Source organism: Macrotis lagotis, chromosome 1, assembly GCF_037893015.1.
Source record: "Macrotis lagotis isolate mMagLag1 chromosome 1, bilby.v1.9.chrom.fasta, whole genome shotgun sequence".
In the NCBI taxonomy this organism is placed as follows: Eukaryota; Metazoa; Chordata; class Mammalia; order Peramelemorphia; family Peramelidae; genus Macrotis; species Macrotis lagotis.
Genome location: NC_133658.1, coordinates 904,606,472 through 904,621,571, shown reverse-complemented (window position 1 = coordinate 904,621,571; position 15,100 = coordinate 904,606,472). Strand labels below are relative to the sequence as shown.

The 15,100-nt window shown below is 38.9% G+C and overlaps 1 protein-coding gene across 1 annotated transcript in view; it reads left to right on the top strand.

The window, feature by feature from the left end:
* The window catches only part of LOC141509564 (rho GTPase-activating protein 35-like), an 88,416-nt gene that overhangs the window by 34,164 nt on the left and 39,152 nt on the right, over window positions 1–15,100 (top strand).

Sequence of the window (15,100 nt, the reverse complement as noted above, 5' to 3'; positions counted from 1 at the left end):
TCATGTTTGTGAAGCATTTTGGAAACCATAAAGTACTATAGAAAGGCTAGCTGTTATTATTGTTGTTTTTGTTATTAGAGTAGCATAGTCCATCCCCATTGTCATCTCCTCTTCCCCCTCCTTGACTTCTCCTGACAAAATTGAGAACTGTTAAGAATACTTAATCAGTTTGACTCACTTTCCATGTCTTTTCATGGATGTTATTGTAGTAGTGTATGTTTTTCTTCTGATTCTGATTAATTACTCAGTATTCAGTTCATAGAAGTTTTCTGTTTCTCTGAATTTTTCATAGTACTTTCTTTCTGTATAGTAATATTCTCCTTTCATTACACATTTTCTTCAGCCCAATCATTGCTTCCACAAAAAAAAAATGATAACAAGAATATTTTGGCATATTTGGAGTTTTTTTTTTCAGTTTTTGATCACCTTCAAGTGTATGCCAGTAGTGAGAGTGTTGAATAAGTCTAGATTGTTTTCCAGAATGCCTGGAAATGCCTACACAACAGTTCTACCACTTGGACATTAATGTGTCTCTCTTCTTGAATCTTTCTAATATTGATGTTACTTTTTGAACATGTGTGTAATTTTATTGCATGTAAGATAAAATCTTGGAATTACTTTACTGTGCACTTGTTGGTAGTTTGAAGCAATAGCAATTCTTTGAAAAACATCCCTTGATGCTTTATTTATTGGGGAAAATGGTTCTGGTGCCATGTTTATTCATTCCAATTTCCTATATAATTTAGCTGTTTTGTTCTTACATATACTTGATTAAATATTTTTTTTTTTAGGTTTTTGCAAGGCAGTGGGGTTAAGTGGCTTACCCAAGGCCACACAGCTAGGTAATTATTAAATGTCTGAGGCCGGATTTGAACTCAGGTAATCCAGGGCCAGTGCTCTATCCACTGGACCACCTAACTACCCCCTTACATATACTTGATACAAAAGTCTTCTCCCTACTCAACAGTTTCTCAAAAACTTTTAAATTTTATATTATGAAAATTGTCTAATTTGGTCATTTATCATCACCTTTAAAAGTCATGGTTCAGTGATAAATTTCCCTCTAACTGTAGCTGAGAACAGTACTCTTTTCAATCATTTTCTCATTTTCTATTCTTTACAATTACATGCCCTTTTCTATTTAGATTATATATCCATTATAAACATATTATGGTATAGGGAGTAATATTCTGATCCCAACCTGATTTTTGCTAAATTTCTTTCCAGTTTTCTTAGCTCTGAAATAAAGAGGCTTCCCATCTATAGTTGTGGTTTTCTGTTTCTCAAACACTAGCCACTATCTCTTGTTTTTTCTGGGTCTGTTTATTAGCACTGTTCCACCGATGTAATGTTTTGTTTTTTAACCAGTACTGAATTGTGGCCTCACAATATAGTTTAATGTATTCTCATCTCTACCTTTTTCATCATTTTCCTTGAGATATTGACTTTTTATTCTTTCAGATGAGTTATTTGGATGAATTCTATAAAGTGCTTCTCCTTAGTTTAACACAAATTTTGTAAATTAAGTTTTGTAAATTAAGAATTTGATACCTCATGATGATATCCTAGAAAGAGAATGGAACTGACATTTGCTGGACACTGTGCTAGGGCCTGGGAAGTTAAAAATGAAAAGTAGAGTTTATATTCCACTTGAGGATACAGCATATAAATAAATGTATTAGAAGTATATAAAGAGGGGCAGCTAGGTGGCACAGTGGATAGAGCACCGGCCCTGGAGTCGAGAAGACCTGAGTTCCAGTCTGGCCTCAGAAAATTAATAATTACTTAGCTATGTGGCCTTGGGCAGCTCACTTAACCCAATTGCCTTGTAAAACCCCCCCAAAAAGTATATAAAGGTGTGGGGTCAAGATATACAGTGAGCCACCCACCTCCAACTTATGACTATTACAGTCAGATCTAGAAAATACACCAGACCTATCCTGATCAGAATACAAAGAAAAGCGTAATAATTTTTCCTCTCCACTTTTGGACATTTTGCTCCTCTTCTTCATCTGTTCCTTCTCCCCCAGTGTATGAAGCGCTCTTCCTTCTGACCTTTGCTTCTCAATTTCCCTGACTTATTTTAATACTATGCTCTAATCCTACTTTTGCAAGACCCTGCCTCCCTTTCTCCAATTATTAATTACTACTACTTTGAGAAGGCCCTCTATCTTCTTAGTATATGTTTTATATATACACCTAGAGATTGTCTCCTTCATAGAATAAGATCGCCTTGAGGATAGGGACTGGTTCTCTTTCTCTCTCTCTCTCTCTCTCTCTCTCTCAAACCTTTTTTTTTTGTGTGTGTCCCTTTGACTTCGCACATTGTCTGATGATACAAAGTACTCTTTAGGAAACTAACCATCCTTGCAAGATCCAGTTAGCCTACCCTGAAGAGATGATGAAAAAGGGTAAAAACATTACTAACATTACTTGTACAAAAAATATTTATAGCAGCCCTGTTTGTGGTGGCAAAGAATTAGAAATCAAGTAAATGCCCTTCAATGTAGGAATGGCTTAGCAAACTGTGGTATATGTATGTCATGGAACACTATTGTTCTATTAGAAACCAGGAGGGATGGGATTTCAGGGAAGCCTGGAGGGATTTGCATGAACTGATGCTGAGTGAGATGAGCAGAACCAGAAAAACACTGTACACCCTAACAACAACATGGGAGTGATGTTCAACCTTGAAGGACTTGCTCATTCCATCAGTGCAACAATCGGGAACAATATTGGGCTGTCTGCAAAGGAGAGTGCCATCTGTATCCAGATAAGGAGCTGTGGAGTTTGAACAAAGTGCAAGGACTATTGCCTTTAATTTAGAAAAAAAACAGATATCTTATAGTCTGATCTTGTTACCTCTTAGACTTCTCTTCTTTAAGGATATGATTTCTCTCTCATCACACCCAATTTGGATCAAGGTACAACATGGAAACAAAGTAAAGACTGACAGAGTGCTTTCTGTGGGGGGGGGGAGCAAGATTGGGGGGGAAATTGTAAAACTCAAATAATATCTTTAATAAAAATAAATAAAAAATAAATAAAAAATAAAAAAAAGATCCAGTTAGCCTTGATACTCATCCATTATTACTTCCCCCTGACCCTGATTAGAAGGTAAAGCCATGAATTTCAAACCTCTATTTCAGGAGGGTCTCAACACAGACATCCCGTATTTCCCACCTATTTATACTACTCTGGGACTTCTCCACCAAGCCTCCCAGTTAGATAACTTCCCTCTGCCCCTTTTCATCTTCCCTTTGTATGTTGTCTTTCCTTATTAAATTGTAAGGGCCTTGAGGACAGGGGATATTTTCTCATTTGTAGTCCCAACTCTTTGTGAACTTTGGGGATTCCTTTCATTAAACCAGATCTCTTCCCTCTCTCTTACCTGTGACTTTCTCCAGTAACCTGGCAGCAAGTTATTCAAGAGGTTGACCTTTGGATTCAAAGTCCATTGTTCTCTGTCCGCTACTTTTATTTCTTTTAAAAACTGTTCATAACCTTTGACCAGTTGCCTATTTGGTCTTAATTCATGTCAATTCCCTTTTTATCGTGGGATATCAAAGTTTTATCAGACATAATTGGTGTGAAGAATTTTTTTCTAAATAATTTCTTATTCTAATTGTACCATAATTGTTTTCAATTATGATTTTCCCCTTAATGGTAGGGCCTGAAAGGTTCTTCTGTTATTCTAGATTTTTGTTTGTGTCTTTTTAATTTTAGGTTACTTATCCATTTTGGTAGAATAGTGGTTTGTGGTGTCAGAGACTGGTCCCTTCCTAATTTCCATACAATTTCTTTCTTGTTTGATCCAGTAGACCTTGCTACTCTGTTCTGATGGTTCTTGAACACTATTCTTTTTTGACTAGGTCTTGACTTTCAGTCCGTTCTACTCACTTGACTTTTCTGACTTTGAAATATTTTATTTTTCATTATGAACACCAACATAAATGAACATTTCAGCATGCAGAGAATTGAAAAGATCACTTTTCCAAACATCAGTTTTCTTATCTATAAAATAAGGATAATACTATTATCTATCTACTTCAGAGGGATGTTGACAGGAGTAAGTGTAGAATTACTGTAGATTACTATAAACTGTAAATTACTGTAGAAATATGACCTTTTACACAGTTGATTGGAGGGTAGGGGTTTAAGAGATCCTGAATTGATTAGAAAAAGTGTAGGGACAGACATTATATTAGGTAGGAATACTTCCTTGGTTACTTCTCAGTTCTGAGCACACTTGAAAAATTGTTCATTGATTAATCTTAATTTGTAATTGCTTTGGCTTTCTATTCTTTATGTATACTTACCCATACTCTCTCCGTAGTTAAAAATACAGGGAAACCCCTTTATAATGTTAGTGTTGGGAGGCAGGGGAGCATGCCCACCTTCCTTGATGATGGTGACTCCAGGCTTTTTTTTTTCCTCTCTCAACAAATCTTTTAAGTGCTTTTTATGAGACAGTGTGCTGAGTGCTGTGTAATTTTGGTCTAGCTTGGTTTTCTGCCCAGAAGAAAACCACACACAATTAGACACTTCTTACATGTACCAATGGAAGGTAGGGGAGAGTATGTTGTTGGAGCTGCTATAAAAGGGGTTTATGCCTACAGATAGATTAGCCTCACTGTTTGCCAGGTGCTCTGCTAATCTGGGGAATACATTTAAGGAAAAATAAAGAAAATACCTGCCCCTCAGGGAGTTTATATTCTAATGAGAAAAACATATCTAAATCCAACTTTTGTGGGGGGGCGGGATATGAATCTGCCCTAGTAGAAGTTGTTCTGGGAGATAATCCCCATTTCACCTTTCAGAGGAAGAGGTCATAATCTGACTAGGGAGGTCTTTGACAGGTTGAACTAGGAATCTTGAACTGGTTCCTGTTTGCTTCAAGTCAAAGAGAGACCAGGCATTTTCTGGGGTTCTAAGGAATATCTTGAGATGATAATGACCTGACATTGTCTATTTTAGGAACCAGGAATGAATGACAGGTCTGGTCATAGCTACCCTAGTCAGGAAACTCCAGTGGCTTCCTATCATCTTTAGGATCCATTATAAAATTCTCTGTCCCCATGCCTGAGATGCTTCTCCCTCCTCTTTTCTGCCTCCTGGCTTCCTTTAGGTTCCAACTAAAGTCTCACTTCCTACTTGAAGTCATTCCTCATCTTTCATGCTTTTGGTGCCTTCCCTCTGTTAATTTTTTCCAGTTTATCTTCTCCATAGCTAGTGTTTTGGTTTTTTTTTTTGCAAGGCAATGGGGTTAAGTGACTCGCCCAAGGTCACAAAGCTAGGTAATTATTACGTGTCTGAGGCCTGATTTGAATTCAGGTCCTTCTGACTCCAGGGCCGGTCCTCTATCCACTGAGACACTTAACTACCCTCCACAGCTTGTTTATACCTACTGTATTTCCCCATGTATAAGACACACCCTTTTATGAAAAATTTGGGATCTAAAAACTGGGAGCATCTATTACAGTAGTTGTAGATTTTTTGACTTGCTTTTCCCGCTTTTTGGTGATTGTTGTCTTTGTGCTCATTGTTTTGCATTTGTCACCAGTATATTAGGTTATATTTTGCCATGTTCTGCCCAGAAAAGTTTTTCATATAGTCCTAAATTTAAGTTCAAAGTGATCCAATTTGCAAAAGTGAATGGAAATGGTGCTCCTGAACATAAGGTTTGGTCCTACTCCAACTGAGAAAACAATTCAAAACTGGCCCTGGCAGAAGGAGGCCATGAGGGACAAGTAGACAAAATGGCTTGAGTTAGAAAGGGAATTGGAGAGATGGATTGAAGAGCAAAGGGCCATTGGAATTCCTGTGTCCACAAAGATGGTTCAGCAGGAGGCAAGAAGAAAAAGAAGTGACTGATTTCAAAAGAGGGCACAATTGAGGGGCAGCTAGGTGGCGCAGTGGATAGAGCACCGGTCCTGGAGTCAGAAGTACCTGAGTTCAAATTTGGCCTCAGACACGTAATGATTACCTAGCTGTGTGGCCTTGGGCGAGCCACTTAACCCCATTGCCTTGCAAAAAAAAAAAAGGGCACAATTGATGCTTCAGGTTCAAGAAAAGGAATGAATGAAGCATGTGGCCGTGCACCAGACTTGCCCAAAAGATGCCTGAAAGCTATGAGCAGAAGGTCCTTAAATTTCATGATGAATAAAACTTGAATTCACTCACGTTATGTAATATATTTTTTTTTCAAATCTCTGACTCCCCAGATTATACATAAGGAAGTATGGTAGTTCTTTCCATGTTATCTCCCCCCTTAGATTGTGATCTCTGGTGGGTCTTTTGCCTTTCTTTGTATATGTGTACTTGAAGGCTCTTCTCCTGACCCTCCTTAATACATGCTCAATGAATGTTTATTAACTAACATCTCAGTTTTGGCACCTTTACTTCTGGGCCCCTTATTTCATCTGCAAGACGCTTCTCTATGCTCTAAAGTCTAAATCTGTAGATGGTTTTCATGATATGAATTGGCGCAAAAAAAGTCATACCTAGGCAGGAACTTCAGTGGCTTCTTTGTGGTTCTGACTTCTCTGATAAAATGCTCCAGATAGACTTTGATTAGCTCTTTGATAGCAACCTTAGTGTCTATCACAAGACCTTCATTAACAGGGTTTCCAGCTTGGTAATTGTTACTGGAGTGGTTATGTTCTTGGCATGGCTTGTAGAGCCCAGTGTCATCGCCACATCCCAAATGAGGCAGTAACTCTTGGAAGAAAAATAACCCAGGTGTCTAAAGCCATGTTTGATTCTAAGTAATGTTTAGTATATGGCAGCCACAGAAACTTTCTTTTTGTTTTGTTTCACAAAGCAATGGGGTTAAGTTGCTTGCCCAAGGTCACACAGCTAGGTAATCATTAAATGTGTGAGGTCACATTTGAACTCAGGTCCTCCTGACTCCAGGACCGGTGCTCTATCCACTGTGCTAACTAGCTGCTTCCATAGAAACCTGCTACATGGTAGATATTTAATAAACTTTTAAATGGTTGAATGGGCATATTTGACTCCTGTCCAGTATTAGTGACTTTTTTAAGGTTTTTTTTTTGTTTTTGTTTTTGCAAGGCAAATGGGGTTGAGTGGCTCGCCCAAGGCCACACAGCTAGGTAATTATTAAGTGTCTGAGGTTGGATTTTAACTCAGGTCCTCCTGACTCCAGGGCTGGTGCTCTATCCACTGCGCCACCTAGGCGCCCCTATTAATGACTTTTTATAAAAAACTCTTGAATTTTTATACATTTAAAAGTGACTTTTAATTGTTAATTACTGCTGATAAAAGCATGCTTTAGGATTTGTAGTTTTTAGAGTAATACAAATGCAAATAGGAATCATTACAAATAATAATCTTAGCTATACATGCCATTTTAAAATACCATCAGGGGAATTATAAGACTTATTATTAGATATGAAAATAAGCTGACCTATTTTCCCCTAGTCACAGAAATCTTTTTTTTTTTTTTTTGGCACCATATCTCCTGTTAGTAAGGCATTTTAGACATGGAATAATTTTTCCAATCTTCATGTATATTCTGTGTTTCCAGAAGAACAAGAAAATGTTTATTTGTTTGTCAGTGCTCATAATTGAATGTTGCAACATTGATCCTTTAAAAATCAATGTCGGGGCACCAGCCCTGGAGTCAGGAGTACCTGGGTTCAAATTCTGTCTCAAACACTTACTAATTACCTAGCTGTGTGGTCTTGGGCAAGCCACTTAACTCTGTTTGCCTTGCAAAAAAAAACAAAAAAAATCAATGTCAAATTTATTGTATTACTGGGAAGTTTAGAGGGAAGACTACACTGTCATTTTCTAACTTGCTCTGGTAAGCAATCTCAGATTCTGGTGGTAAATGCTTACCAGAATTTTGTGCTGCAGTCCCTGGGCCCATCAAAGGAGTTCAGTTTTGATTTTGCCTTGGCTCTGAAGTTCCTTAGAAGTATTTTTGATTTGGTTTCACTTAGTCAATATTCCACAAACATTTAGCATGCCCACTGCACTACAATATGACTGGCACTGGGGGGAGAAGAGGAGATGGGAAGACTATAGCCATCTAATAGGGTGGCCTTTTTAATAATTACATTTCAGTGTATTTTTCCAGATGGATGTCTGTAAACTTCTGTGAACTATAAAGAGATCCAGAGTTATAAAAAGGTTCTGAGAACCCCTGCCCTAGGGCCTTGGGGCAGCGAGAGTATCAAGGAGTTAAACTTATGAACTGGCGGATTACGGAGACTCTAGAAGCCTGGGCTGAGCAACTATGAAACTGGAGGCAGAGAAATTTCTCACCTTAAGTTTTTTTGGTTTTGTCTTGATCCGAAAGCACCATTATTAGACTTTTCCTGCAGTTACCTGAATTCCTGACTATTTGGAAGCAGTTGAGGAGAAAGGCTGCAGTATAAAGTTTAAGGAAGTTCTTGAGCTGAAAACAGCCCCCCTTATTCATCAGTGGAATTTCGTTTCATCCAATGAACATCTTGGCTCAGAGATTTCCCTTCTTTGTTCTGAGTTCTGAATGCTTCAGAACAGGAGCAACTCTGTCATGGTGAAAACTCGGTCTCATGCCAATTGTGGTCTCCCTGATCCTGCTTTCTACCCTGAATTCTTATGGATTCATTGTTACTTGGGCTTGAAAACAAATGGAATGCATGGGGGGTGGGGCATGTTTTCCAAAACTTGAAATTTGCATGGCATAAGGGTAAATGCTAAGGAAACATCTTTCATAATTTCCTTGATCAAGATTTAGGGACGTCACTCTTTAAGAATCTAAAATTTGTCCTTTAAGCCAGGTCATTTCCGAAATGGATTTTCAGATTTTTAGATTACCCTCCCCCCCCTTTTCCATATTTTAAACAGTTTTTGTCTTTTCTTCTAGTTTTTTGCCAGGATGCTGTACAGTGGGCCTGTTGGATGATACTGTGTGATGGGGCTGGATACACATGCCCTTTGCCCAAGAATAGCCCATCTGTTTGCATGAGATTAAGTCTTTCAAGTCCAGCTGGCTAACAGCTTAAATCAGTCTTTCCAAAGCCCCAGATGACCCATTTCAGAGATTTCCTGTACTCTGGAGTCCTAGCATACATCCATAATTTTTGCTTCAAGGAAAAGTGTATTCTTGCAGCAGGAATTGTGTCATTGTAGTCTGGTGGAAAAAGCATTAGATGGGGAATCAAAAAGACCTGACATCAAGTCTCAGTTCTATCTTGACTTTATCTTCTAGGGACTCCCTTTTAGTTCCAGGATCAAATATAAAATCAGATTATAAAGCCCTCAATAACTTGAGCCCTTCTTGCATTTTGTTTTTTTAGGTTTCTGCAAGGCAAACAGGGTTAAGTGGCTTGCCCAAGGCCACACAGCTAGGTAATTATTAAGTGTCTGAGACCAGATTTGAACCCAGGTACTCCTGACTCCAGGGCTGGTGCTTTATCCACTACCCTAGCCACCCCTTGCATTTTAAATCAGATGCCTTTCTATCTTCCTCATCCATTCTAATCCAGTGATGGTGGTCTCTTTACTAGGCCCTTGATCATAATGCCATCTTCCAATACAGTGAATTTTCACTGACTGTCCCCCAGGCCTGGAATTCTTTCCCTCCTTATCTCTAGTTCCTGGCTTCCCTGACTTCCTTCAAGTCCCAGCTAAAAACCCCCCTACTGCCAGAAGCCTTTTCCAGTCTTTCTTCCCTTTGAGATTATCTCCACTTTATCCTGTTTCTTGTTGGTGCATAGTTGTTTCATATTGCTTACTGCAGCAGTCCATGTTGGGAGAACACTCCCAATTTCTGACGAAACCAGATTAAAGTTCATTTGAAAGATGCTTAATAAAATAAATAAAAGAGAACAATAGAACATAGATAATGTTAGTATGTGGTTTTTAAATGCATACACAATCCATAGGGATTGTTATACAACTTTATATTTGTTTTGACAGTGTCCGACCTGCCCTATAAGATTCTGAATTCCTTGACGTCAGGGATTTGTGTGTTTCTTTGTGATTTTTGGGGGGTTTTTTATCCTTTCTTTGAATCCCCAGCATTTAGGGGGGAAGGAAACCAGCATTTATTACACATCTATGATATGCTGGGTCCTGTGCAAAGCTTTTAACAGATATCTCATTGGGTCTCCCCACAACCCTGAGAAATAGGCATTTATTCTTATCCCCATTTTAAAATTGAGGAAACCCAAGGCAGACAGAAGGAAAGTGACTTGCCCAGGGTCACAAAACCAATAAGGCCCAGCACTCTATATTCACTGCTACCTTAAATTCCTTGAGAACAACAGACTATCTATCTTTTGTTTTTCTTTATATCCCCAGAATTTAACATAGTGCTTGCATTAATATGGTAGGTTCTCAATAAGTGCTTTTTTGATTTCCCAACATAGTGTTAGATGCATAATAAATGTTTGTTGACTTCTCAAGATTAGCAGTGTGTCCTTGGGAAAGTTCCTTCCCTTGCCTAGGTTCATTTCCCTCATTTGTAAGATGCTGGAGTCTGACTGGGTCTTAGAATCCTGAATTAGAATTGAAAGGAGCCTTCAAAGTCACTGTAGCCCAAACTTGTCAGACACATCAATGGAATGATCAGCACAAAGACCAAAGATCTCAAATGGCAGAGCTAGGATTGAAACCATGTCCTTGATGGTTATATTCCTGTCAGTTCTTGACTTCAGTTATTGTAAGGATTTTAATATTTCATGATATTTTGCCTGACTATAGCACTGAATCATTTTGGGATTTTGATTTATTGATCCCATGTCTGGCCAATCCTGGGGACAGAACTGTTCACAAGGGTATAGGGGTGAATACTGACTTGACTTCACTTCCCTTTGTGCTCTCATCTTCATCTGACAACACTCTAGTACAGAACCCTGGTCCCCTGAGCCTGGCAGCAGTGGTTCACCTGAGAGATGTTCCATCTTTGTCTGGGAAATTAGAGAATTATCACATCAACTCTCTGTTTGGCTTTGGGTGGTTATTAGTCTCATTATAAACTAGACCCTTTGGCCCATTCTAGCTTTGATCAAAGCTCTCTTACTCTTTGACTTTCATGGTCTATCTCTGCTTTCAAAATTCCCAGCAAGTGCTACTACCAGCTTGTTTGTTTCACAAACTTTATGAGTCTGGGTGGCTAGGTGGTGAAGTGGATAGAGCATCGGCCCTGGAGTCAGGAGTACTTGAGTTCAAATCCGGCCTCAGACACTTAATAATTACCTAACTGTATGGCATTGGGCAAGGCACTTAACCCCATTTGCCTTGGGGAAAAAACTAAAAAAAACCCCAAACAAACCTTATGAGTCCTTTTGATGTACACAACACCAGACCTTGGTGGTGTGCTGGCTCAGCCGCTTAGGATGAACTATTAAAAACTTTTGGAACCCTAGTTACCTCATCTGAAAAAAAAGGCAGAAAGTGTGGGGTTCATCTAATTCCTCTCCATTATTTTACAGATGGAAATTGAGGCCTAGAGAGGTAGTGACTCATTTGATGTCTCCCTATTAAATGAGAACTGGGATTGGAACCTAGATCTCAGATTCCAAATTCAACAGAATTTGGATTTACATTTATTGAAGGGTTATTGTGAAGAGGATGCTCCATAGAGGCTAATAATCTAATAAGAATCTAGATTTTCTTGTATTTTATTATTTTCCTATTTTAATTTGTATCACAATAAAAGATACTGTATTCATTGTTGGCCAAAGATTGAATGTCCCATCTTTTGTTAAAACCCACCATCTAGATCAAGGCTATCCAACTTTATTTTAAAAACTTTTTATTCAAACATTAGACAATATATTTTGATTTCCCATTTTAGGGAGAGCTCTGCACTCCCTTTTGTTTGCTAGCACATTTAGTAAACCCCACAGGGGGTTGCATAAAATCACTCTGCAAGCAGTGGACCTATCTAGACAGTTAATTTGAGAAGGGGAGGAGATTAAGAGAGTGTGAAGTTAGAAGGCAGATCCCAAAGTCGTGTGAAAGCCCATGGCCTGTCCTTTTGAACTTTTTTCCTAATATTTCTTCTTCTAGGCCTCTCTTCCCATCCAGATAGGCTATCCTTGAAACTTCCCACTTGTGTATCTCAACACCAGCTATTTCCCTCTAGAAATGCTCTTCCTCTTCTGAGATGTCTCACAGGTGATTTAACTCCCTGCCGCAGAAATCCCTTGACTCAGATGCCTCACCCAGTCTTCTGTCCTCAAAGGGTCAGGAAGTCCCTGCCTCCCATGACAGCCCCTTTGTCCTTTACCTGGCCAAATCCTTGGTCTACTTGAAGTTTCCACTCCAGTCCCTATTCCTTCCTGATCAGCCAGGTCTGAAGTATTCTCCCTGGTTTTGTGCTCATTTCCTGTTCTTTCCATTTGGGATCATTTGTGACTGTCTTGTAGTGTTTTGATTGAAAAAATACTGAAGGATTTGTGGATTTGATATCCTAAAAACATGTATTTGTACATGGAACTAACTCAGCCTTCAGAAAAGCCTTGTTCCTTAGTGCTTTCATAGAATGATTTCCTCTCTCTTGAAACATGGAAAGCCAAGTTCCTCTTACTCCAGTTTCCTTTTCTAAGCCTTGTATTCGTTTTTTGCTTGGCACTCTTTCTGTACTTGGGTCAAGGCGTTTGTCATTTCACTTCATCAAGCATATGTTTAGCACCTACCATGTGCCTGGCATTGTATTGGAGCAGCCCTGGACAATTCCTCAATGACTGCTGGAGAGCAGAGTCCGGGTCCTCCCCAGCTACTTGTCCTCTGTGCTAAACTCGGTGCCTTACTCAGAGGAGCCACTTACTATACTGGATTTAAACCAGTTGTAGATAATAGGAAATTTTAAAGTTATTGAGACTAGGGCCCTTTGAGGTCATATACTCCAATCTTCTCATGTGGCAGAGGAAAGGATTTGGCCAAGATCATCTACCTATCCAAGCAACCATGGTTGCAGGATTCTTAGTTGGGGGTACTGCTATTCCTGAGAATCTTGAGCTTAATTGCCTTTAATGACACTTGGTCAATAAATTAAGATGGTGATGGGGTTGACAGGTCCCTTTTCCACAGTAGTTGTCCCTGAACAGAGTAGAGATAGTCTTGTGGTTTAATGACATTATATGATAACATTTTCCCTTAGTAGTCCATGCACACTACATCTTTTGGGTATATAATTTTTTTTTAGGTTTTTGCAAGGCAATCGGGTTAAGTGACTTGCCCAAGGCCACACAGCTAGGTAATTATTAACTATCTGAGGCTGGATTTGAACTCAGGTACTCCTGACTCCAAGGCCAGTGCTCTATCTACTGCGCCACATAGCCGTCCCCGGGTATATAACTTTTAACAAGCTGAACTTATTCATTTTATTTTTATGAGATCATAGTATTCAGTGATAGAATCAACCTTAGAGATCAGCTTTTGAGCAAATTTAAACCTAAATGACATGCTGATAGTCACTCAGAAATAATATAATCAGGATTCAATCCCAGGTCTTCTGACTCCCAATCCTGGGAAGCACTTGCCTTTTGACCTGACAGTAGGACCTATTTGTCACACTCTACTTTGAGAAAGAGTTCTTTATGGACACCCCCAAGGAGCCCATTCATTTTGAGTACTAGTACCCAAATTATGACCTATGTCTCCAGTCAGTATCCTAAAATCTCCAAGGCAATGATCACCCTCTTTTCTCCTGTTAAGTGTACATCTTCACACATTTCCTGATTCTGTGGATTACTTTGTTTATAAGAAAGCATCCTGAAAATTCTCCTACTAAATATTTTTTTCAGAGCATTTTTGTTACTTTTTTTGTTCATCATTATTCTATATGCATATATTTGCTTCTAGTTTCCCAATATTTCTCCCCCAGAAGTAGCTCTGTAAAAATGAGAATTATAAAGCACACTTTTCAAAAATGCTTCATCTATACCTACTCGCAAAGGTGTAGAGGCTGGGGAATGATCCCACCAGGGAGACTAGACTGATTTAGAAATTTGAGACTTAGGCACATCTGAGATACACTCATGTGCTTCTTATTTGGAGGAGTCTTGCACCCTTATCATACAAAGGCAGAAACTGAAGCCTAGGGAGGAACAGCTGGTGTAGGATTCTACAGGCACTAAGGGGCAAAGCCCTGGTTCAGATTCAGATCCAAGTCCCATGCCTTCCCACCATAGCACAGCATGCTGCACATTCTTCATATTTCCCAGACCAGAGCTACAAGGATCATAGCTTGTTTTCGTTCATGTTCACCTATCTTGAGTACAAATTAGTTATCTCAAGATGAGGAAAAATAGTATTAGGCAGGTGAAGCCATTATTCCTGATCTTGATTTTTTCTAACTGTTTGGACTCATTAAGCTGCACCTTGGGACACACAACAGGAATAAGAATTCGTGTTCATGTCCATTCCACAATATGAAGTAGACACTTTTTTTAATAAAACAAAGATTTTATTTATTTTGAATTTTACAATTTTCCCCCAATCTTGCTTCCCTTCCCCCCACTCCCCACAGAAGACAGTCTGTTAGTTTTTACATGGTTTCTCTGATATACATTGATTGAATGTGATGAGAGAGAAATCATATCCTTAAGGAAGAAAAATAAAGTATAAGAGATAGCAAAATTACATAGTAAGATAATGGTTCTTTTTTTTTTTTTTTTTTAATTAAAGGTAATAGTCTTTGGTCTTTGTTCAAAGTTCACAATTCTTTCTCTAGATACAGATTTTCTCCATTGCAGATACCTCAAAATTGTGCCCGATTGTTGCACTGATGGAATGAGCAAGTCCATTAAGGTTGATCATCACTCCCGTGTTGCTGTTAGGGTGTACAGTGTTCTTCTGGTTCTGCTCATCTCACTCAGCATCAGTTCATGCAAATCTTTCCAGGTTTCCCTGAATTCCCATCCCTCCTGGTTTCTAATAGAACAATAGTGTCCCATCATATACATGTACCACAGTTTATTAAGAAGAAGATACTCTTAATGCCAAATTTAGATAGACCTTCATAGACCCAAATGCCCCATAAAGAGAGTAATACAAACTCAAATCATTCCCATACACTCAGAATACTCAGAGAAATCTGTGGTCTTAGTAGGTTTGTTCAGGGACACAGCACCCC